The sequence below is a fragment of the Hyaena hyaena genome, unplaced genomic scaffold (genome assembly GCF_003009895.1).
Source record: "Hyaena hyaena isolate Hyena2069 unplaced genomic scaffold, ASM300989v1 scaffold_566, whole genome shotgun sequence".
Classification (NCBI taxonomy): Eukaryota; Metazoa; Chordata; class Mammalia; order Carnivora; family Hyaenidae; genus Hyaena; species Hyaena hyaena.
Window position 1 is genome coordinate 237,230 of NW_024081194.1, and position 18,061 is coordinate 255,290.

At 37.0% G+C, this 18,061-nt stretch overlaps 1 pseudogene; it reads right to left on the bottom strand.

Moving 5' to 3' along the window:
- Positions 1–12,194: 12,194 nt before the first annotated feature.
- Positions 12,195–15,055, bottom strand: LOC120248037 (annotated as a pseudogene).
- Between the last annotated feature and the right edge of the window lie 3,006 nt (positions 15,056–18,061).

The following is an 18,061-nucleotide window of genomic DNA, read 5'->3' on the forward strand; positions in this document are numbered from 1 at the left end:
TTAAACCCTCCAGCTTCTGAAAGTCCACCAAGCCCTGAAAACCAGGCTTCTAAAATATTTATATAAAATCAGACTGGCTTCATTATAGGAGACAATGACTTACATATACAGCTCTCCTTTAGTCAGTGAGAAGTTCACATCAGCCATCAAGCTTGACTATTACCAGTTCACAAGTCTTTCAATGGTTTTAAAGTTGTATGCGTAGGATACGATTGTTCAGTCAATATAAAAACGGAGAGCCAGATTAGGCCAGCATATAACACAGACAAACTGAATAATGAATGATTTCCTTAACTAGTACCAAAGAAAAGTAATTAACAACAAAATTCAGAGATAAAATACAGCAGAAGTTGAAATGGCCACCCACAATGTACGTTATGTTTTATAACTCACATGACTGAAGATACCAGAGCATTTTCTGATTACAAAATTGCAAGTGAATTTTCAAGTGTCAAATCTACTACAAAAATTAAAAAATGCAGCAGCTTCATTTACTTTTACAGAGATTATCAAAGATCTAAAAAAGACCTTTTTGTAGCACAGCCATGGATACAAGTTGTCACAATGCAGGAAAAAAATTTCCCTTTGCTTGTGCAGTATTTTCCTTCTGAAAAACCCTTGCTTATAAGGCTATCACAGGGAAAACCCTTCCAGATGAGACTTCAGAAATAAAAGCATTCTTTTTTTTTTTTTTTTTTTTTTTTTTTTTTTTTTTTTTTTTTTTTTTTTTTTTTTTTTTTTTTTTGCAGAGGCTCTTATTGAATTAAAAGTTAATAAGAAAAAAATGGACTCCTTTTGGTAAATATGATACAAATTTGCTGGGTGTTTATGGAAAGGTGCACAGAGTGTTTATTCAAAGGTGAAACAAAATAGGAATGATTTTACGGAAGGTGTTGGTTTTTCTCATGTTCTGAATTAACTGCTCAAACAGTATCTGATGTTCTCCTTACTGATGCGGAACTAATTGTAATGACGTTTTTCTCTTATTTCATCATTGATACTATTCAAACTAAGTAATTAAAGGATTTTTGTGATTTTCTTTATATTAGTATTCTTCAGTTCTCACATTCAAACACCTGTTGGCTTCCGTTGGCAAATGCAAATGAGAACATCTTAATAGATATGAAGAACTGAAATCAGAGTTAAATTCTGAAGAACCCCCCCTTTCAAATTCTTAACATTTTTAATAACTGAATGAAGCTTACATCTTTCTCATTCATAGTCCTCAATATGTTTTAAGAAATTTAAAGAAAATCAGTGTTATTGTTTTCACTGTTATATTACTTAAATGAACTTGTTGAATGCATTAAAGAATTAATTGACCACAATTTCTTTCTTTAAGTGTCAAGACTATAATTTAAGAACAAAAACTATTATTTATGAATAGGAAAAGAAATTTCAACTTGAAATGAATAATTATTAAATTTTTGCCAAGAGTTTTTTTTTAAAATATAGCTCATCTTCTGAAGAATTCAATTTTTTAAGAAATTATTTTTTACATACACGTTGTTTAATAATCACCAGCATGAGAACATGTGGAATCATTGTAATGTTAAAGAGAAAGGCAATAAACATTTATGACAAAGTTGTATTTTTTTTTTTGGTTACGAGATACAGAGTAATACTGAAAAACAGTAAAGCTAGTTATAATATCATAAAGATGATATTACATGCTTCAAAAAACTTAAAACTGAGGAACCACTCACAGAGTCGTTAACTTTATGCCAACGTATGTTCGGAATGCTGGCTCACAATAATAATGTTGAGCATGTTTTCTCATTAATTAATGTTCAATGGACAAAATAACTAAATAAGTTGGGTGCAACCATTGCCAAGATGTGTTACAATATAAATGTAACAGAGACAGCAAATGCAAGAAATTTTATAAGCAAATCCTTCAAAACACAGAACTCTTGAGGAGAACTAAATCTCATGAAAATAAACTTAGGACAAGAGGTATATAGTTTAGATGTTTATAGTTCACTTCAGATAAACAACAAATGGTGCTTTAGCCTAACTATGTACCACACAAATTATTTTTATCCTTATGTATGTATCCGAAGGCAACTTGAAATCTAATTTAACTGGGGATCCTGTGTTCTATTTGCCTCACCCGGCAACCCTACCTGGGGCGTGACAAACCTGGAAACATTTCAATGTTGCTTCTTGGACTGGGGTTTCACAGATCGAGTGTGTGAAATAAGTCAAATCCTGGGACTCCATGACAGAAGGGTTATGGACGCTAATTATGAGGGAAGATTATTCATATTAAGGATATTAATTTCTCCCACTAAGTTCCAAGAGAGGTGCACAGGTTCTGTTGTTGTTCACTTGACAAGCAGTCTTCCGTTATGCTGAAGACTGTCATTTTTGAGTACCTGACTTAATGTGTGTGTTGGTGGGATACTGCCTCAGCTGCAGCTCACATGCTTGTCAACTTCAAATCCTATTCCACAGAGGGGCTGACAACCAGTAAAGCTTGACATTTCTGGGTTGGGTGCACTTCCAGGACAGTCTTGGCTTCTGCGAGGGCTTTTCCAGTTTTATTGCATTATTTATTATGTTTTTGTTTGTGTTTTGTGAGGATTTTATTGTTGTTATTCAAACTCATGGAGAACTCCCTTTGCATTCCTGTGAGATCACTAATGCTCTTCAAAGTGTGCTGGCTCTAATTTATCTAGTATATAGGTGTTTTGCAATAGGCGAGGGGTTTGCATTTTAGAATATCTGGTCTTGTGGAACAGCAGCAATGAATGTCTCATAAAGTCCACTTAAAAAGTAGACTTGGAATCAAGATACTTGCAAATTTTAATATACCACTACCATGAAATACTTTTGAGGGTTCTTTGTAATTTAAAAACTGATTTTAATATTTTTTTTAGAGTAAGACATACACATTTAAGAGTCAAATAAGTTCCAAAGTTTTTTAAATTATTTTTTTAATGTTTTATTTATTTTTGAGAGAGAGATAGAGACAGCGTGAGCAGGGGAGGGTCAGAGAGAGAGGGAGATACAGAATCTGAAGACAGGCTCCAGTCTCTGAGCTAGCTGTCAGCACAGAGCCCGATGTGGAGCTTGAACCCACGAACTGTGAGATCATGACCTAAGCAGAAGTCAGACACTTAACTGACTGAGCCACTCAGGCATCCCTCTACAAGTCTTGTAAGAAAAAAAGAGCACTCTCTTATCTGCACATTCTTCTTCCACATGACCTCTTCCCAGTTACAACCACTTTTAATTATTATAACCTTTTAATTATTTCATTCCTGATTAGTCTCCATTTTTTACAGTAATGTGTTGCTCTCAATTTTCTTAGTTTATTATTCTAGACATTTAATTTAATCTCAGATGATGAGAATTTGGCTTCCACACCACCTCCAGTATCATAGAACCATCTTTTTAAAACAATTCTATCTTAATTTTAATCATTGTTTAGTTTTTGTACTATTATGACTTTGTAAATATGGATCACTGTTGTGCTAATTAACATTCTCATATTTCTCAATATTTTCATTTTCTCAAAACCAAGAGTATTTATTCTTCCTAAACAGATTTGTCTTTCTAACAGTCAAGGGCTCTCTCTGTCTGTGCTATGTTTGGAATATAAGTTTAGAAAATCCTAGAAATCTGCTTAAGACGAAGAAGGGAGTCAGTTTCTACTCCTATACAGATGGACAACTTTGACTTCTCAAAGGTGACCAGGGGCCTGGGAGGGAGGTTCACAGTCACACTGCATACCTATCCAGATGCCAGGCTCATTGCTCCTGCTTGGTTGCCCTATTTTAAAAGTATTTTTGCATAATAATGTCCTTTTAAAACTACACAAAATAATCACAGACTATGTGAGAACTTTTCAGAGTGAGAAAACAAACAATAGAGACTGTACTCCAGAAGTTAGCTCAATCTAGCCTTAACCTGCTCCTTCACTACCTTGAACTTTATAGAGTTACATGGAGGTGGGACTGCTAAATCTTCATATAGCTAGCAATCCTTCACAAGGTTTACAAAAACTGAGTCAAGAAGCTTCACACATTTTGGAAGTGGAATTTTGGAGATAGCTGGGCCATTGTTAGAGGAGCAAAATGTGATCCTGAATCTGTTGAAAAATAGGTGCCAAGCTGCCCCCAAGATCTTTGAGAGAAGCTAGGAAGCCCTACCTTGTTTACACATCTTTTAATTCAATCTTACTGAAATTCTATCATAGTCTGGCAGGTTCCCTTTCTCCACCCTTGTATTCATCTGGAACAGCACAGAGCAGAAAACTTCTGGCTCCATGATCTGTGGGGTTAGCAAGGAGGCTGCTACAGGTCTTCTTTACCCTCCTTGCTTAATGGTCTCATTCAAGATTATCAACCATTCCTTCCTTGCTCAGCCTCAGAGGATACAGAGAACCTGGCGTGAGTGGTAAAGGTATGTGACTGTGCCGTGACCATGGTTACCTGATGATAGCACCCTCTGGACTTAGGGTGGAATGGCTGTGGTAAACTAGAATCCCTTATTCTCCCTCTTCTCCATGACAAGGAGAGTCTAAAGAAACTGCTGAATTGAAAGATGGAGGAATTGCACAGGGTTGCAACAGTATCTTGAGAAAGGTAGTGGGTACTTGATAAAGGGACGTGGTGAACAATTCTTTAGCAGTTGGGTTCTGTGTCGAAATCTCTTTGAAGGCAACAAGACTTTTGCTTGGTAGAACTCATTTGATAATTAGAGGTTTCAACATCTAATATCATTGTCTTGGAAGCTGTATCAAAAGGTTCGGGCATCCACATTTGGCAAAGAGGCTACAGTGATACCTGCCTTTGATGGATCATAAGAGCTTTGACAGTAAGCATCCTGCTGGCAACCATAATGGATTGAAGGTCAGAGGTTCCTTCCAAGGTATTTCAGATATTGTGTGTCATGTTAAAGACACAGAAGGGCCCTCATTAATGACAGATATTAGGACCTTCCCACAACAGTAAATGAACCTTTGGGTTAAATTTCATTTGTGTTAGCAAAATGAAGTAATGGTGTATTTTTTGTACTATAGTTTTGAAAGAAATTAATGTTTTTATTACCCCCATATAATCTGTATATACTCTTCAAAGTAACTATTGTTTGTTTCCTTTACAATGGAGAAAACTGAGACACAGAAAAGTTAGTATCTGTTTAGTGGGACACATAATAGAGGGAACCGGGATTGGGGAAACCTCTTCAGAATGGGAAAACTTGTGGTTATACCCGACAGAAAATGTAATCTAATTTACTTACACAAGGGACAGAGACATTGATACATGTAACTGCAGTCTGAGGTAGGCCTGTCTTCAAACCCCAGAGTTAATGTAGGGACTAAATTAATGTCCTCAGGATTCAGGTCCTCTCCAGTTTTTGGCTCCCTGTTTTCTGTGCTGGGTTTGTGTTCAGGTCTTGTGTTATAGTGGGATGAATATCAGCAAGGTAAGAGTTACATTTTTCCAGGATGAAGCACATCTGAAAATAGGGTACCTTTCTAAGTACAGCCCCTAAAAATCTCATTGAGTCTTACTGGCCCCATTTGGGTCGCATGCCCCTTCCTGCACCAACCCCTGTGGCCAGGAGAACAAGTGCTCTGTTTCAAGAGACCTGAGTCAACAGACCCATCCTTGGGTAGAAACATGTAAAAACACACCTTCACATGCACATGGAATAAGATTGAAAAATATGTGTGGTTCTCAATAGCTAAAACATGGAAAGAGCCTAAGTGTCCATCAACAGATGAATGGATCAAGAAGATGTGGTTTATCTATACCATGGAATACTACATGGCAATGAGAAACAATGAAATCTGGCCATGTGTAGCAACATGGATGGACCTTGAGGGTGTTATGCTGAGCGAAATAAGTCAGGCAGAGAAGGACAGATACCATATGTTTGCACGTATAGGAGGATTAGGAGGAACTTGACGGAGGAACAAGGGGGAGAAGGGGGGAAATGGTGGGGGAAAGGGAGAGAGGCAAACCATGAGAGACTCTTGAATGCTGACAAAAACTGAGGACTGATGGATGTGGGGGGGAGGGGGGATGGGCATGGAGGAGGGCACTCGTGGGGATGAGCACTGGGTGTTATGTGGAAACTAATTTGACAATAACCTATTTGTAAAAAAAAAAAAAGAAAAAGAAAAAGAAAAATATGTGTGGTTCTTCCAGAAGGGTACTCTTTCTAGAAAGCTGAAGGAATACTGAATTTCAAAATGAAGACAAAAAGCAAGCACATATCTACGGCCTTTCCTTAAAGCCCCCAATCCTGTCGACTGGCCCTGTGCCCACTTATAATATACCATGTGATCCAACAGAACTGTGCTCTGATAAAGTGAAAATCAGATCTTCTACTTATATTATTATCTTTACTATCTTGTACGCAGTTTGACTCACTTAGAGAGATGAGTATCCATAGTTATTTACAAATACTAATTATATTCTCTGCTTCAGGCATGATCTTTATTTCTCCTGTTAGACTGAATATTTCCTGATCAGATCAAGAATTCAGTTAACTTGGAGGCCAGATTTGCAAAAATTAAATGCTTTTATATTTCCTAGCCTAGAATAAGAATGAGCAAAACTGCTATTCATTAAGTATCTGCTATGTACTGGCTCAGAAGTGCTTCATACATCTTGCTACTAATCCTGTTGCAGCCTTCCAATGTGGCCAGTGAGGACACTGCGGTCATGCATAGTACATACTTTTTGATGTTTTTTCCCAGGTTGTAATGACTTTGTTAACTGCCTGTTTCACTCCTTTTGGTTCTCTTCTTCCCTCCATGTTTTACAAAACAGAACAAAGTGATTTGTGGAGAGACAGAAAATAAAACAGATGCATCATAGTAGTTGTCTGAATTTCTAAATTTCTGGTGTCTTTTCATTTCCTGGCAAAAGGTCTGACTTCTGCTCATGGATTCCATAAGCTGCTCCTCAATCTTTAAAGCTTCTCTTAAAAAGCCAACCTCCAAAAGGAATGGATTTTTTTTAAAGGACTTTAATGTTTTTTATTTATTTATTTTGAGAGAGGAAGAGTATGTGCCATGCACACACATGCAAGCAGGGGAGGAGCAGAGAGAGAGAGGGAGAGAGGATCCCAAGCAGTCTCGGCACTGTCAGTGCAGACAGCAGTGCAAGGCCCCATCCCACGAACTGCAAGATCATGACCTGAGCTGAAATCAGTCAGACGCTTAGTTGATTGAGCCATCTAGGCACCCAGGAATGGATAGCCTTTAATCAAAAATTGAAATCAAATTGCTGAAGGTCACATGACCAGGAAGCAGTAGAGTCAGGATTTAAAGCTAATTCTCTCTGAATCCAAAGCCATGGTTGTACCCAGCAAAGTCCTTTGACATTAAGGTGTTGCAACTCAAATTGGCTAAAATTAACATACCTAATCCCTATGGACACTACATGCTACTTTTAGTAAAATAAAAAAAGGTAACCAGCTGCTAACCTGACTTTGAAGTTTCTAGGGAGATGAGCAACTTTTAGAAGAATATGAATCAGCATAGGTGCCCTGTCTTAATATCAGTCAGCATGGATGCTGTTAACAAGGAATTTCAAAATTTCACTATTAAAAAATAGCTAACAAAATTAACATGATGGATATTTCAAATTACAAAGCACAAAACTGCCAATGGTATAGTCATATAATCATGATAGTTATCGTTAGAAACGAAATGGTATTTGTGGGTGTGTATAAAGAAAGTAAAATCAATCTCACAGTTTAAACTACACATCATTTAGAAAACACATATATTGAAAAGACATGTAAGGCACTCTCTAAATAAGAGCACAATATTTTTTTTCTGTTCTCTTGCTGGGTAATGAATTATTTATAATTAACCAGCTCCTATTTAACATAATTTGCTAAACTACGCAGCTTAGATTTTATTTTGCCAAAATTATCCCCAATCATGGTTCATTGCTTTTGAATTTTCACATATCGTGTAGAAGTTCTTTCTTTCTTTAATCCTCCAGTCAAACTGCTTGCAAATACATTTTACAGCAAATCCATACTAAGGGGAATGACTATTTGTCCTTTTCCTTTGTGCTTCAGCTTGTCCTACCCTGGAACTGTTATTTTAAAGTAATGGCTATACATTTTCAGTTGTTTGATAAAGTGAAGACTTGTTTACAAAGTACAGAAGAATAGTGTATAAGGTATACTATCTCACAACTGTGTAATTACACCAAGCGAGGCTTCAGTTAACGAGCTCCCTAAATGGTTTTGGAAGAGAGATCACAATGTGAAAAGCATGGTTTGAAAGGGATAGAGATTATCTAGTCCATCAGAGCTCCATCTCAACTATTCCAGAAAGATAGTTTTATATCCTATTTTCAAAACCTGTCCAAGAAAAAGATTCCAAGTTAAAATCTTGTACGAAATAATAATCCCCCAAATGATTCTATTACTGATTTTTCATGTGTGAAATGGCACTGGAGATGTGGTTTATAAATTTGAAATGACGTCTGAACCAGTTATTTTCTTTAAAATGTATGGTTTCATTTGAGAGGGCTTATTAAGTAATTCTATGGGTAAATTCACAGAGCCATGCACTGAAAAGCTGCTTAACCCCATCATGATCAGAATGGATATTCAAAAGCATCCATATTCAATACTGGTTCTAGGAACTCAATCACTCCACTGTCATCTGCCAATGCTTGTTTACTTGGCCTCAGTCTTCAATTAAAACAGGTGAGGAAAAACCTCTCTCACTGGTCTAGGAAAGCGGGGAATAGTGGGAAATTAAGTGATGCAACCCAATATTAAAAAGATGGTACATTTTTCAAGGAAGAAACACTGAATATTATTCTTCATGGTTTTCATGTAGTATAGGTCAGTGAGTTTTTTCTAGTCTCTATCTTTCAAGCACCCCATCTCCATATTGTGGGCATTTTTCTGAAAAGCCTTACTAAATACAGTGTTTTACTAGGCTGATATTTTCCTCCTCACATCTATGCAGATGTTTCTATGTGGACACAAGGAAACATTCTCTAGTCTGGTCATTCTATTCATTTTTTTAAATGTAGGTAATGTCTCAGGCTTTAAGGCAATAGCTTCAGTGTGCAGTCTTTGCTCTATAGCTTTATGCTTGGTAGTATTTGCAGCCACTGTCACTTTACAATACCAACAGTGGGTATTCAATAATTGCTTGTTGGTTATAATAAAAGCCAAGATATTTCTTCAGGGAAAGAAGTTATACTTAATATAGTATGAAAATAGATGATACCAACTTTACTACAATCACCTCATCTATAAACAATATTTTAAGGGCCCAGAGACTAAAGCATAAATGAGAAAGTAGGATCACAGTGGAAGAAAACTTAAAGAGAGTTCTATTGTTAAACTTGCATGTGGATGTGTTGGTGTGTTGGTATAGTTTTTGTTACCAGCTAATAGCTAATCTGAACTATGATATTCACAGGTATCTGAACTATTAAACATAAAAATGATAGCTAAAATGGAATCCTTTTGCTGAAAGGTGCAGCGGAGTGCTTTCAAAAAGAGAGAGGGATGTCTGGGTGGCTCTGTGGGTTGAGCATCTGACTCTTTTTAAAAATTTTTTTAATGTTTATTTTTTTTTATGAGAGATAGAGAGGCAGAGTGTGAGCGGGGGAGGTTCAGAGAGAGGGAGACACAGAATCTAAAGCTGGCTCCAGGTTCTGGGCTGTCAGCACAGAGCCTGACACAGGGCTTGAACCACAAACCATGAGATCATGACCTGAGCCAAAGTCAGATGCTTAACCAACTAAACCACCAGAGCACCCTGAGCATCTGACTCTTGATTTTGGCTCAGGTCATCATCCCAGGGTGAGCATGAGGTTGCTTAAGATTCTCTCTCCCTCTGGTCCTCTCACCCGCTCATGCTGAGAGAGAGGGAAAGAGAGAGAGAGAGAGAGACGGTGGGTGGGGGGGAGACAATGAGAGGCAGAAGGATTTTATGTATCCTTTGTCTGCACACCATCTTTATGCATTTGCATTGCATACAGTGAACACTTACAAAACTAAAAGTTTAATTCTGCATTGTGTACATAGTTCAATGAAACAGAAAGGTTAATGACACTTCCAGATGTGTTACCAGGATTTTTTCTGAAGTCTTAAAGATGGCATGTACTTGAGAAGGAAGGATGTTACAATGCTATCTTTTTGAGCACTGAGCTTTGCTATTTCCTGTTCATAGCTGATCTATGGTATGAAGGTTTATACCAAAATGTTGGGCTGGAGTTTCTGTACTGAAACAGAAAAAGGGTACCTAAGACATTGTCATGGTCACAATCAAAAGACTCAGTAATATTCAATAAAACTTACTAAACATATTTGACTTGATAATGAAAGTTGTTCCATTTTTTAACTGTGAGATGCAATAAACCTTCACTTTATGCCATTGTAAGATAGTATGCCACATAGACAGTTCTTAAGAAATATAAATATTGACTTTCAGTGATACTGCAAGAAAAATCAATTCCTGCTAGAATATATTCTATAACAGAAGCATGAACCAGCCAACAATGCCTTTAATCTGATTATTAAATAGATTATTTAAATTTTTTATTGGGTAGGCTTTATTTAGTACTAGATAATAAATAAATAAATCTAACTATATTTTTGTAACATGTAAAGCTAGGGCTGTGAAACCATTTCAAAACTTTTATTTATACTTAGGAAAACATGGTATTAATGCCTGTGGTATAAAACTGTATCATTTTCCTTGATGAACACATAAAATACATCTATTACTTTTTATATACATATGTATAGTCTCATAGTGTTGCCAGCCATCCATTAACTACAACTCCCAAATTAAACAATTAAATTCTGTTCCTTCTAGGACAGATATAATTAAGAAGTAGGAAACTGAGCATGTCTGTCCCACAAAACCACCTGGTAAAGCTGCCAGGCTCCATAATGGGTCACCTGTGCCCATAGTCACACACAGCCCTTTTACATTTCTTAAAATGACAAAAACAACACTCCACAATAGTGATGTAAAGGTATCTGTAAATCCTCTATAATCAGTAGTTAATGGCAAGGCTTTGATGTATAAAAATATGAGACAAAGATGTGTGATGTACACATAAAGGTTGACTTTACAGGAGGGAGGCTGACAAGATAGACAAGGTTCCCTGGTGTTATGTGAATAGCACCCCCTGGAGGTGTAGAATGCTGTGGTTAGAAACAGGTTCAATTCTTAAACCAAGGGAAGAGCATCCACTGGCTCTGGTAAGTACAATTTAATGGAGAGAAAGGGCTAAAAAATAAAGGTATGTATCCTGTGCCATATCAGCTTGAAAGTCCTCCAAGTTAGACACATTCTCCAGAATGGACTTTGGTAAGTGGGAAAGCACAGAAAGTGCCTAAGTCATGAAAGAGCCGGACAGTCATTCAAAGCTTACATTTGGTGACCCTAATGTCCGCATGAAGGTGAAACATCTAACAGAACATGGGGGATCCTTGAAAATCAGAACAGCAATTAATTCAGGCTACAAATGGTTTTCACCTTAAACAAAGCTATGCATCAAAAACACTAGTAATGTCATTTTAGGAGTCAAAGCTCTTTTGGTCATGCATCAGCACCAGTATGAGATGCAACTATTTATCAAGAAGTCCAAATTTAAAATGACATAATGGAAGGACTTTTGCCAAAGCAATTAGGTATTGCACAGTCACAGAAGCACATGTTCCAAAAGCCAGTTTGTTCGGGCTTGATAATTTTGGAATTATTCTGGATTTTTTAACAGCTTCTCAGTTAGGAATGAACGGGTAGGTGGCATGTAGATATCAATCAACAACTTCAAAACCCCTCTGGGAGTTATTGTACTCAAAACCCCAAAGGGAACTCCCCAGAAGAAGCCTGAATAGGTGGCAAACAGAATGCAAAAAAAGTTCATACATACAGCTTACACTCATCCCTACGTCTTCCTCTGAGACCTAAAATATTCTGACTCCAAGTACTCTCACTTGAGAAAAGAGAACTCAGATGGATTTCTACGTCAGTAAGTGAATGCATTCACTTGAGTAGAGACAGAGCTAATTCACTGCATCAAAACAAGAGCAAAAAATAATCTGGCTTATTTTAAAAGATGGTTTCTAGACTCAGTGAAAAATAGAAGGTTCCTGGGAGCCTGCCAGGAACACAGCAGAGACGCTGAGCTGCAAGGACATCTCTGGTCTGCTTGCCAGTTTGGCGGTGGCGATTAGCCCAGCGGCCAGGTGCGTGAGGCAGATAGAAGCCACTCCAGTTTCATCCTCTTCCAGATGGCAGAGCCGCTGGCTGCCCTGCCCTTGGCCTCCACGAGTGCGTAATTACATTCCTGGCCATCCTAGACTTCATTCAGCAAAACATTCAGCCTCTCTTCATAAATTTGGGCTTCAGGGAATTCTACCTTGGTCTCTTTCTTCACAGTGGTGTCGATAATGGAATTATTAACAAAATCAGCAATCTTTAAGTTCTCATCCTAAAAGGATCAAAAGCACAATTTGTCCTGATACCATCCTTTTATGACTAGGACCCTTCCATTAAAGCTCAGGGACAGCTTGTCACACAGTTAAGTTGCCCAACAAATTGTCAAATGTGTTAGTATCTGAATATCTGTTTCTTCTGTTATACAGAAACAGCACGGTTGGCTTATTTGAAGTTGCTATAAGTTTTTGTTCTTTCTTGGGAGAGATGGTAGCAGGATCTCTGCAGCAAGACTCATAAATGCCTTCATTTTGTAGGCCTGCCTGGCATTCAACCACGAGCCTCTTAACCTTGGCCTCTGCTGAGAGCTCCTCTGTCTTCTCCTGGCTCTGGGGCAATAAGACTGCTCCATCATGAACACAGGTGAGTATTTCAACTAAGTGGCTCTTGAATTGTTTATTTATATCATAGAACACATTGCTTATGGTGTCAGAGTAGAATCTATGCTGAAAACTGAAGAGAATTACTGTAAATTGCACAAAAACATACCATCAATGAATTCATTAGTATTACATAATTACACTACTGATGCTTTAAATGCTTTGTATTGTGTAAAAATCTTCCAACACCTGTTTGAAAATGTTTTAATCAAATTAGAAAAAAAACTGGTTGGTGTTTTTGTAGGAATGGAAAACAAGTTTTTGTTATTTCACTATTTTAAATAATGAAATATGCAATGTGTTTTCAGAAGTAAATGAGATTTGGGTAATAAAGGAAAACCTCTTGTTTAAACCATTTTCTCTTCTGTAAAGAACTTTAATAATCTCTTCTCTTTTTATCTGACAGGCCACAATTAGATAGCTTTGTCTATTGTTTATTTTATGATTAGTCCCAAATGCATCTGCTTTGATTAATTATAAAAGGCATATTTAACTGGACCATTAAAACAAGAATAAGTGATTTACATACAAGGATAATTTCAGCAATTTGGCACAGGATTAGCTCTGAGGTTCCTGGTAGCCAAGGTAACAAGGGAAAATTGTATGTGATAGATAAGTTTTATGGTCTGGTGAATTGAAGCAGTATTAGGCTGGAGCAAATTTATTTCCTGACAGTATATTATACACATTTAAAATAAATTAAGTTAGTACAACATGTTTTGAAATGGCAAAATGTTTACCACTATTAAGTATCATCAGATTCTATTATAAAGAGCTACCTTCAATTCCACTGTACCATTGCTACTTAAAAAAAAAAAGATCATTCAATGAGAATGACATTGGTGTTTAGTTTTCCAAGAAAACTCTATGGGATGCAGAATCAGTGTATATTTAAAAGGTGATTAATTTCAGCAAAGCAGATTTCTTCAAAACATGTAATAGAAATAATGGCTTAAGGGGCTTTTTCTCTGTTTGCTTGTGTTTTTCCCAGTAACAAGGACAGAGTCAGTAAGGCATTAGGTTATTTTTGATTTCACCATTTTGATATGGCAATATTGCAATCAAGACAAGTTATCATTTACATCATTTTATTGTTATATGTTTGTATCAATGAGCCCACAACATTTAGTAAAGATGCAATATTGTTTTCCTCTGAAACTAAACAAGGCAATGTGTTTATGATTTGGGGCGCCTGGGTGGCTTAGTCGGTTAAGCGTCCTACTTTCGCTTAGGTCATGATCTCGCGGTTGTGGGTTCGAGCCCCGCGTCGGGCTCTGTGCTGACTGCCAGCTCAGAGCCTGGAGCCTATTTCAGTCTGTGACTCCCTCTCTCTCTGACCCTCCCCTGCTTCACGCTGTCTCTCTCTCTCTCTCCTGGAAATAAATTAAAAAAAAAACAAACATTAAAAAAAAAATAAAAGCGTCATAAGCACTATTATAATGAGCACCAGCAGCCACATCTCTTCAGTCACATGGATGTCAATGAAGCACGATAAAAACCATTGAGGGGGAAGGCCAGTCTGAATTATTAAATAGAGTCAGGCAAATAGTGTTTCTTGAGAAACAAAATTTGACTCTATTTAACAGTATATAGTAGGTCAAAGTGGGCTAAAGAACAACAAAGAGCTGTCTAGTGTGGTTTTCTCGGATTCTCTAGTGGATTTAATGACCTAAATAATAACAAGTGGTAATTAGCATACTAGCTATTTGTGAATAAATACATGTTTTTGAAGTGCTTAAGGGCACTAGAGTGGCCTGTTCACTTAATCAATTGAAAGATTCCCTCCCAAAGTCTTGTTTATACTACAAATTTCCACTCTGTATGTAAAAAGGAAGACTTTTATATATAAGGATCTTAAGCCACTTATTTCACATGGTGGATCCTAATTATGGATTACCATAACAGAAATAGCAAGACAATTTAAAACAATGAAAAAAACGATGAATAATTTTGGCTCCAAAGTAGATGTCTGTTCTCTGCAAGAACATCCCTGGGAGCCTACTGAGCTTTGTGGAAAAGGAAATTACATACAGTACTGTCCATGACACACCCCACAGGACAGTTTTGAACATATTTTATTTATATGGGCATGCAAGCACCTGGGGTGGGGCATACATTTTCATATTTTCTCTGACTGCACTGAACTACGTACAGGTTTTGTAGCAGACCTCAGAGAGCCGGCAGAGGAGAAAGCCACGGTCTGCCGTAGAATCATGTTTTATGACAACACAATGTCTGTCAAAAGATGTCCCAAGAGATATTGCCAAGTGTGCCCTGTGTGATCAAACTCTTCACATTTAAGCTTACTCCCAGAAGAGAGAGATGTCTCAACCCAATAAGTATCCAGGTGCCCACAAATCCTGAATTCCGAGACATTCTGGCCAAGTTGATTGACTTCTGTGGTCTCTTACTGAAAAATGTGTTCATTCACGTTAATAGCTTGATGATGGGTCTGGAGGAGGGGAGAGTGTCGGGGTGAATAGGGCTTGATGTGTTTGCTCTCTGATCAGTGTCACTCAATCAGAATGTATAGCACAATTAGCATCTGATTATGGTGTTCGCTCTCTTCTCTTTTTGTACTGCATAATTTGGTGCTTTATTATACCATCTCATGTTCTGTAGCTGCTTCATGTAGCACTCATTTATTTGGAAGTCACTTCTCAGAAAAACTCTGAAAGAGAAAGCTAGCAGAAAAAGAAGTATTTATGGAAGACCCAAGTCCTCACTCATAGCTATACACTCAAACTTTACACATAAATCTATCAAGCCTGCTTTGTCTATCTATCACAGGTCAGAAGCAGCAAAACATTAGAACCTAAAATGCTTTATATAGAGCAGGTGGAAAAAGGCATACTGAGAGTAGCAAAGAATAAGGGGGTGCCCAATTGGCTCGGACAATACAGCATAGGATTCTTGGTCTGGGGGTCATGAGTTCAAGTCCCACATTGGGTGTAGAGATTACTTTAAAAAAATAAAATGATAAATAAATAAAATGAGAGTAGCAAAGGATAGCGGCTGGCAGTGTAAGAGGAGACAAAGAAGGTATAAGGCTCAACTAGAAGGACTTTGAAGAAAAACATTTTCCTCAGTTCACATTCTCAAGAAACCAATTCTAAAGTAAGGATGCTAGTACCAGTAGTTTATTAAGAAAGTTCTTTTGGAGGAGGGGAATGAGAAAGGGAGTAAAAAGCAAAACAAAATGTGTAAGAAACCAAACAAAAGGTGCAATTTCAGGTTAAATGCCAGCCTCAGTCTTACTCTGCATGAAGCAGTGTAGAATATATTGCATCTTAGAATGTGTCCTATCTAAAGTTCAGGAACCTTTGCTTTTATGCTCCTTTGTTGGTTATGTATTGGTGTAGGGTCAGAGGGGGTGAGTGGTGGAAGGAGGAAGTATCCTGTGTTCCCAGAGTCCAGGGGGAAAAGTCAAATTATGCAAGCTCTTTGCAGCACACAGCACACAGAAGCAGGGGGATGGGATCACAGTGCCAATAAAAGGGACCTATGGGGCTCTGGTTAGGCCATCAAGTACATCAATCTCTGCATGCCTGAGTCATTTATTGTCCCTACTCTGTACAATAAAATCATTTAGGTTCATAACTGAGGAGCCTGAGTTAATTTAAATGCTCATCCCTACTTTGAGAGTCAAAAAAACAAAATGGGTACAGTTGAAACACCGCAGGACTTAGGAATTCTAGGTTATAGTTCTGTCTCTGGGCCACAGGATACCTATATTATCTTGGTGTATGTTCTCAGTTTGCTTTGTTGATATGAATGGTTTCTTTAGACCCCAATTCAATCAGTCCTATTCATCTCCCTGCCAAACCCTTCAATGGGGTATCAAAAATAAGATAGTATCTAAAAGACCCAGAGTCTGGCAAATGAGAAATGTTAAATAAATGTTAGCTAAAAAGTAAAACTTAAATATAACCAATATTATATTTGGCTGGTAATGACAAGGACCCTGAAGAGATAAATAGTCACTTACCAAGAATCTAATATATTTTCAGGCACAATATAATATGTTTTCATTAAATTTCTGAGATTATCCATAAATATATCAAGTTGTAAGCTTATAATGTAGTCATTTTTTTTCCCAATAGTTTGACTATATATACCTTAAAGTGTTTGTTCTTTCAATTGCCTGTATATTTAAAATGGGTCAGTACTCAGAGGCTATAACTTTCTAGAGAAGAGTAAATAAATCCAGGAAAAGCATACTTATAAATATTTTAGTTTTAGATAATTTATTTATTTAATTTTGAGATTCTAGGCAGTTGTATCAAAACAAGTCTTCCTTTTCTAATGTATTTGTCTATATTTTCAGAAAGATCCATATTTAGATTTTTGAAGGCAATCCTGTCTGTATCTGCATACAGATAGCAACAATCCCTAATCCCTACTGACTGTACATCTGTGTCACAAAGCAATCACATAATCTGGCATGATTAAAAGGTTTGCTGATCAGAGCTCCACAGCTGAGAGCCAAATATGGCAAAGTATGATCTACTTTCCTGCTTCATAAATATAAACAAAGACAGGCACATAGACGAGAGAAACTAGTAATTCTTACACAATTTTGGTCCAGCACAATTTTAGATGGAAAAAAAATGTCCAGGAGCAAATAATTCCTTTGAAAACAAAGCTAGACACCAGTATTTTCTGACTCATATCAGTAAGCCAAAGTTTCCAATTTTACAAATATGGGATTAAAATGAAAATACAGGTACCATCCTTTATATCACCTTTAAAAAGATGTCAAACCCCATCATCCTCTATAGCAAGTTCACAATAAAAGTCTAATACAATTAGAGAAAATGATGACTGGTATTTTAAAATAACCATTCAATAATATGTAAAGACATTTGCAGGCTTGTAGATATTCTACAGAAAGAAATAATGTCTTTGCCTTTGTTTTGACTCTATTGTGTCTAACCTCAGTCCCTGACCCACAGTTGGTACTCAATCAATGTTTTTAGTTGAGTGAATAAAAGTTGTTGGAATAGATAAATACACAAAAGCAAAACAATTGTCAAAAAATATCTAAGAATCATAGTGATTTCTGCACTACAAAATACTAGAAGTTACAACCATAAATAACCCACTGGACCCAGGAAATATACTCTAGCATGTCAATTATTTTTTAAAGGTACAATTTATAATGCCATATATGAAGGGCTTAATTATAAATTTTGCATTCTCTTCCACAGCTGTATCCTTT